Source organism: Trichosurus vulpecula, chromosome 5, assembly GCF_011100635.1.
Source record: "Trichosurus vulpecula isolate mTriVul1 chromosome 5, mTriVul1.pri, whole genome shotgun sequence".
Classification (NCBI taxonomy): domain Eukaryota; kingdom Metazoa; phylum Chordata; class Mammalia; order Diprotodontia; family Phalangeridae; genus Trichosurus; species Trichosurus vulpecula.
In genome coordinates this window covers 42,760,266-42,768,617 of record NC_050577.1, presented here as the reverse complement: position 1 = coordinate 42,768,617, position 8,352 = coordinate 42,760,266, and positions in this window count along the sequence as shown.

Sequence of the window (8,352 nt, the reverse complement as noted above, 5' to 3'; positions counted from 1 at the left end):
ACATGATGCAAACAGAGATTCACCAAACACTAGAACACCATGATCCTGGATCCATAGTGTCCTTTTCTTCCCAAATAACAGGACCACTCACCACCCCAAGACATTTTAGGCCTGTCAGCCTGCTCCTAGGGAATCCAGATTATAATTTGGACAGTCCATTTAGGGATAGTGGTAATATGAATCATCTCCTCTTAATTTATGTCACAGAGTTATAGAATTGCACTTTGGGCTCAGAACTGTTCTCTTCCCCTGCCCCTTTGCTCCTTACTCACAATCAAAGGTAATCCTTTGTATCACCTCCAATTTATCCTGTTTATATCTTATTTGAACATGGTTCTATGTTATTTTCCCCATTAGATGGTGAGCTCCTTGAGAGCAGGAACTGTTTATGGACTTTCTTTGCACCCCCAAAGCTTAGCATAATGCCCAGCACATAGTAGGTACTTAATAAATACTTCTTAACTTGACCCCACTCCCATGTTTAGCATGTTTTGGGAACTGCCAAATGTGTAGTTCTTACTGGGATGGGAATGGTAACTAGTCAGATGACTAACAGCCTTAGACGATTTGAATAAGCTCATCCCAGTGCTTGAGAGTAGGAAAAATTGGAGAAAAATTAGGTTGTTTTGTCAGATCCTAGATTATAGGGAATTGTCTTTTTGACAAAGGACACCCAACACAAATATCAAAAGTAAAGGCACACAAATGAAATTTTGTTCCTGAGTCAATTTGTACAAAACATGCCCAGACAAACCTTGATGGAGGTGGGAGTGGGCGGGAGTACAGAGTACCTAGTACAGAGTACCAGACTCTAAGCTACCACAAGGCTACGGCTTTGGGTTCTGGCAGATTCCTATTTTAACTAATTATTCTTGCTAATAATGCACCATAGTTAGTTGTTTCTATTCTGCTAAAGAACTAAAAGGTCTTTCAGAACTCACTTAAATTTCAGAGCCCTGGAGTCAAACCCTGGCTTTCTTGCTCTCGTTTTGGGATATCAGGATTTCGTTCCTCCTTACTGAACATGGAGTCTATGCTAAGGACTTCATGTAACTGGAAATGGGGGAGAAGAATCTCAAGGACAGAAGATGTATCACTCTTAACAGGTCCTCATCCTGCTTTAACAGCAGCCCAAGAAATCCCAGATGCCCAGAGAAAGTTTTGTTCCCTTGAAAGCACCAGAGGACACCCATGAGACGATGGATCAAATAGATACCATGTACCAAGTAACTGCCCTAAGAGGTTATGCTAGCTAGGGGAACAAAGAACCAGTTCTTGGAATTAGACACTATTTTCAATGCTTTGCAATCTTAAACAAACTGATCTACTTCTGTGGGTCTCAGTTTTCTCATCTGTAAAATGAGGGGATTGGACAATATGACCTCTGAGATTTTTTACATCTCTAAATCTATGATTCCATGATCCCTAGCAAGAGAAATTCTTCTCTTGGGATCAGGACACTGGAAAATACAATAAAAGTTAATGGAATCCAGGCTCCCACTATTCACTGGTTGTAGAGAATACAATAAATTGCATTTTATTCCCATCTAGTAAAGCTTTCTTTTGTCTAATATGACCAGTCTACAAGTAAAGAATTCATGCCAATCAACCAGAATGCCCAGTTGAGATATTTTTCCAAGTTTTCTTGATTATGAATGGAACCAAGATAACTGAGATATTCTCTCCAAAATAACCTAGTCCCTCCAAGTCTTGGGTAGCTCTGAAATAAATGCTACAGAATTATAGAATGCTAACACCAGAAAGGACCTTGGACATTCTTCATTACATGTTTGAATAAATGAGGGTTATATGTATATATATACATTGCGTGTGTGTGTGTGTGTGCGTGTGTGTGTATGAATAGATGGACAAGTTCTGTTTTCTATCCAACTGTTCATCAGATGCTTTATTCATCCACTTGATATTTCTCCTGTGGATAGCTAGGCTTAATGAACTGTTTTGCATGATTAGGGACCTCATTTAGGAGATTCATTAATGTCCTGACTTGATTGCATCAAGCTCCTGCAATTTCATAGCATGAGTATTTTATATTTGTCTTTTATCATCAGTAGATGGCCTCAGAGTAAGACTACGAGGGAGGGAGGCATTTTTTTGGGTCCAGACCTTTGATTTCATGGGCATAGGAAGTACCAGCTGAGTAAAACCCCTTTGTCAATGCAGATCAGCAACTTCTTTGCAAGGCATAGTCTTAGAGAACTTCCTGGGGCACTGACTTTCCTTATTTCACGGTCAGTATGTGTCTCTTCAACCCACTATCCCTATCCACTATCCCAAGATGCTTCTCCATAAGTAATGCATATGTGTAGGTGTTCGCATTGTGTATACACATGTGCTCAGCTCTCTACACTAGGCCAAGTTACCTGTTAATAGGCAATCTATGTGTATATTTCTGTCTATATTTTTATATGTTGTGATACCTGTCCAGCTCTCCACCTGCTACCAAGGGCTACTTCAGAGACAGAATTACCCTGCTTATTTTACTCCAGGCCTCCGATGAAGTTGGTCATGTAAGTGTACTCACTCACTAGGACAGTTTGCACTAATGTTGAGCCACATACAGACTGACTCTCTTTCCCTCACGTGAGCCATCAGTAGGCCTTTTGGCAAACCAGGAGCAAGAAGTGGTAGTTTGGAAAGAAATAAGGACTTCTGAAGTAATATCCACATTGCATCTACTAGAGAATTGGACCAAGCCAGAACCTTTCAGCAGAGAGAGAAGACAGAAGATACTTTGGTTTGGAGTGTGTGTGAGAGCTTTTAAACCTATGGTTTGTTAGTGATCCTATCCACCTATGCGAATTTCCTCTTCCTCTGCCATAATCCCCGCTGAAATCTAATCAAAAAATGCAAACTCATCTTTTTTTTCCATTTTCAAAAACTCTCCAAGCCAATTAAACAGAATTTTTGTTAAAACATCAGAGACTTCACCCTCCATGGCAGAGCAAGCAAGGCCCAGTTAAATAGGAAATTGAATAGGCACGGTTAAGCTAAATATAGCAGTAGCCAAGGCCAGTCAGGAGACAGGGAAATAGCTCATTTAAAAAAAACCCAAGCAATTTCTGGTGGATGATAATGTCATTTTTACATAGTTCTCTTGTCATTTGGAGATGCCACTCTATAATGGTATCAGCCAACTACCCAGTACTGAAACCACAATCAACTCATATCTAACTTTGCAGAATCTGAGTTAGAGAGGATCTCAGACAACATCTGATCAGACCCAAACCTGGGCAGTGATATCTCCTACATCTCTAAAGAGAGTGATATCAGCCAACTTCTAGAGCTGGAAAGGCCCTTAGAGACCATCTCCATTGATCGATCAATCAGCAAACATTTATTAAGCACCTGCTATGTGCTAAGCACTGTGCTAAGTGCTAGAGAGACAAAAAGAGACAAAAGACAGTCTCTACTCTCAAGGGTCTTATGATCTGGCCTAAATCCTTCATTTTAAAGTTGGGGAAGATAAAGCTTAAGGAAGTTGTGGTGTGTTCAAGGTCATAGAGGTAGTAAATCTGTCAGGGATAGGATGTGAACCAGGTCCTCTGACTTCACTGTACACCATACATCCCTGCCTCTCTCCCACCATGTCTCCAGCCAAGGCTTTTCACCATCAGGGTTCTTCTCCAGATGGATGGTCTCCATCTTGTCGATATCATCTAGAGTGGGGCATGATTTCTCCTCACTCATCTTCATCATAATGAGGCAGCCCTGTCATTCCTCACCCCCTCCAATAATCAGTCAACATTTATTAAGCACCCACTTTGTGGAGGGAGACAAGTTCAGATAAGACAGAAATTTGCATCTAGCAAACTCCATCAACGAGCCAACCCCCTACTTCTAGTGCTGGACATACTGCAATCCCTTCCAATGCCCAGCATCTCTCCTCCATCAAACAAAGCATTGACATAAGAAAGAAAATAAACATTTATTAGGTACCTACTACATGCAGGAGCCGTGCTAAGAGCTTTATCAATATTATATCATTTGATCTTTACAATAAATTTGCAAAGTAGGTGCTGTTATTATTCCATTTTACAGGTGAGGAAATTAAGGCAAACGGTTTAAGTGACTTTCCCAGGCTTTCACAACTAGTAAGTGTCTGAGGCTGGATTTAAACTCAGGTCTTCCATCTACTCTAACCTGGCTTGATCTCTGGGGTCTTCAGCATCCTGATTGTCCTCCTCTGGACCTTCTCCAGTTTCTTTGTGTCCTTCCTAAACATGAAGAAAGGTTAAAGGGAGATAGTCATTCCCTTGGGGAATGAAGAAGAGTTGCCTGTTTCTAGCTCTTCTACCCCAGACCTTATTCCTTTTCAAGTGGCTTTCTCTACTAAGGCTAAGAACCAAGGCTCGCATACCACATGGCCTCTATCCTGTATACCAGATCCTTTCACCACCCTCCAAGATACCATCCACAGCCATTTGGACTCCTAGCCTCTTCAGGTCCTTTAGGTTCTTGCACATGCCCAAATGCCACATGATGGGCATAGCCTCAGACCACCCAATCTCACACTGTGGGCTCTACTTCCTTTCAGAAAATGTTGTTGTTGTTCAGTCATTTTCAGTCATGTCTGACTCTTCGTGACCCCATTTGGGGTTTTCTTGGCACAGATACTAGAGTGGTTTGCCATTTCCTTCTCCGGCTCATCCTACAGATGAGAAAACCAAGGCAAACAGGGTTAAGTGACTTGCCCAGGGTCACACAGCTAATAAGTGTCTGGGGCCGGATTTGAACTCAGGAAGATGTGTCTTCAGGAAATTAAATATCTGCAAATTGGAGGGGAAGGGAACAAGCATTGATTAAGCCCCTCTAGCATGTGCCCCCTAGGCACTGTATCAAGTGTCATGAAGGAGGGGAGGGGTGTAATAGCTATCTTTGGGCATTCTAAGGGTCTGTCACATAGAAGGGGGATAGGACAGGCTTCTTGGGCCCAGAGGGCAGAAGAAGAAGCTTTACAAATATTATCTCATTTAATCCCCACAATAACCCTGGGAGTTAGGTGCTATTCCTATACCCTATTTACAGTTGAGGAAACTGAGTCACACAGAGGCTAAGTGACTGGCCCAAGGTCACACAGGTAGTAGGTGTTTGAGGCTGAATTTGAATTCAGTTCTTCTTGCCTCCAGGCTCAGTGCTCTACCTAGCTGTGCAACCCGAGGCCCACTTTGGGGGAGGGTTGAAAGAAGAAAAAAAGAATGTCTCTTTCATGCGATTATCCAGGTGTTGATGCTTATTCCCTCCTCCCATCCTCCCCTGAACTGTCCCTACCTTTGTCTTCTTTCTGCCATCACTGCTTTATACTTGCAATGACCCTAAATTAATCGCTGTGACCTGATTCCAGAAGGGGCTTGCAGCAGCAATGAGGGGTTGTCCAATTGGGCTTCCCTCCTTGGATTCATTCGGTTTTAGTCAATTACAGAGTTTCAGTTCCCATGTTCTCCAAAGGGCTCCTCCTGGTCGGGTAGTAGAATGAGGAACAGCAGTATTGATAGTAATGAGAAGAACAGTAACCACAAACATAGTCAATAGCGTTCTCAGGATCTCAAAGCACTCCCCATACATTATCTCATTTGATATGTGCAAGAAGGGAATGGATATCCCCGGAATAGCCATTGACCAGCGGGCACTTGGGTCAAAGGCAGCAAAAAGATCTCAGAGGGAGATCAAAGTGTCCCTTGTGACCATTGCCTGAAGTTACAATGGTTGAGGGCTGTCGTCTTTCCTGTCTATAATATGTATATATGTGTATTAAAGAGGAAGAAAAGAAAAAACCCGATTCAGCAAAACCAATCAACTCATTTAAAAACAAATCTAACCTTAAAGGTAACGTCCCACACCTGTGGATAGATAGCTGCCTCTGCAAAGGGGAGGGGCACACCTTCTCATCTCCTCTTTGGGGGCCAGTCCGCATATGATTTTACAACATTCAGTTTCCATTGCTTCTTGGTTGCCCCTTTCCTCTTTAAGACCTATTCCTACCTAAAACTTGGGTGGCTTCCAAGTCTCTCTTTCAGCATTTTAGTGTGATACAATGCCTGTCGCGTATAGACTCACTAGGGAAGGGGAACAAGTACTTATTGTCTTAGCGGTTCTTTAGCCTAATTTTCTCAGTCTGCAAAGGAGGAAGCTCAGAGAGATTAAATCACTGGGGGATTAATATTTGAGACAGGGTCAGTCCCCCAGCTACTAGTGTTTTAGCCTCTAAACTTTCCTTCTAGCTACTCTGTTACCTGCATGCTCCAATTCAGCTTCATATGGTGTCTCTCGTTAGAATGTAACCTCCTCGAGGGCAGAGAGTATTTTGGCTTTTTCTTTGCATACCCAGCACTTAACTCAGTGTTTGGCACGCGTTGTTATTTGGTCCTATTAGTCATGTCCCACCCTTCGTGACCCTATTTGGCATTTTCTTGGTAGAGATACCAGAATAGTTTGCTGTTTCCTTCTCCAGCTCATTTTATAGATGAGGAAACTGAGGCAAACAGGGTTAAATGACTTGCCCCGGGCCACATAGCTAGTAAGTGTCTGTGGCTAAATTTGAACTCAGGTCCTCTAGACTCCAGGGCCAGCACTCTATCGACTGTTCAGTAGGTGATTAATAAATGCTTGTTGATTGATTGGCTGAGTGAGTGATTGGAGAAGAGTAATCAACATGAGTTTTTGCCTGATGAGGTCTAGGTAACTCTGTGAACCCCTATCTTAGAAAGGCAGGTTAGGGGCTGTCTTTGTGTATAGCTTGTTTGTACCTAATGGCTTAAAAGGATGAGTCACTCTCTATATATCTGACTCATTTCCAAACATCAGTGACATGTAATAGGTTAAGTGGTGGGATGTGGTAGGTTCTCTATCTTTTTATTATTTAATTTTTTCACGTATAACAAATATTGGGTTGTTGCTCCTTTTTCCTTCCTGTTTCTTTTTGAGTAACCCAAGTGGTTGGCTGTTTGAAACCTTTCCCATTCTTAAGCCCTTTTTGCTATCCCTAACTATTTTTCTCCCAACAGATGACTTTCCTTTTCACTTTACTGAGAAAGTCAAGGTCTTCCATCATGAGTTCATCCACCTACCCTTCTCTCTACTTCAAAACTTATCTTCATTTTTATGTATCCTCTCCTACTCATGCCTCCTTTCCCAGTAGACTTTAAGCTCCCTAAGGGCAGGGACTGCTTTTTTTGTTTGTTTCATTTTAGCTTTCTTTACACCTTCAGATAAGCACAGTGCCTGGCACATTAATAAATAGTTAGAGAGTAACTGACTCTTTCATTCTAATCTCTGAGATGGCCCTTCTCTTTGTCACCATCAAACCTGCAACCTCTGCCCTTGAACCCAGCTTTTCTCATCTCCTCCAGAAATCTTCCCCTTGAATAATTCACATTCTCTGCCATCTTCAATCTCTCCCTCATTATTGGCTCCTTTCCTAGTAGCTACAAAAATTAATGTTTTTCCTTAAATTTGATAACAATAACGAAACCCTCACAACCTAATACTGCCATCTCTTTAAGCAATTGACCCATATCTTATTCTTTCCTGACCAAACTCTTGAAAAATTGTCTATACATGCTGCTTCCATTTCTACACCTCCCACCATATCTCCATGCCTTGCAATCTGGCTTCCAACCAAACAACTGCAAGAATGGCTTTCTCTAAGGTCATCAATGGTCTCTTCCTTCCCATTCTGATGACCTTTTCTTGGTCCTAATCCCTTTTGGTCTCTCTGCAGTTTTTTATATTGTTTGCTTCCCCCTCCTCCCAAAAATTCTTGCCTGTCTTGTTTTCTATAACTCTGCTCTTACCTGGACTTTACCATGAAGGTGGTAGCATCCAAGCTTGCCCAGGAACCCAGCTCTCCCACATCTGTTCTAACAAAAATCTAAAAGGGGCATTAGATTGAATAATGGTCAAGAAATCCAAAGAGAAGCAACAATTAATTCCCTCCTCCAGCCCAAAAATATGCAAAAATATGGCAGCCTAAGAGACTCCTTTGCCAGGGAAACCAGCATAGGCATTGGTAAACAAGGTGACTGTCTGTCAGCTTTCTGGCCAGAGATGCTCCAGGGGCACCTGAAACCCACAGCTCTTGTTTGGGCAGGGGTGGCAGGAAACCTGAAATGCTCTGATGAGGAAGTTCTAGCAGAGAGAGATACCCTCAGTCTTCTGACTTCTCTAACGTTAGACATGAGACCACAAGCCAGCAACGAGCAGGATAGATGTGCATAGCCCTCTGACTTAGTTGATTCTAGAGGGCCCTGAAGACCAGAGCACTCTGGACAGAGATGATTCATGGCAACCTGAAGCCTGGAATTGATCTTAGCAGATACACCAGGAGAGGTGGAA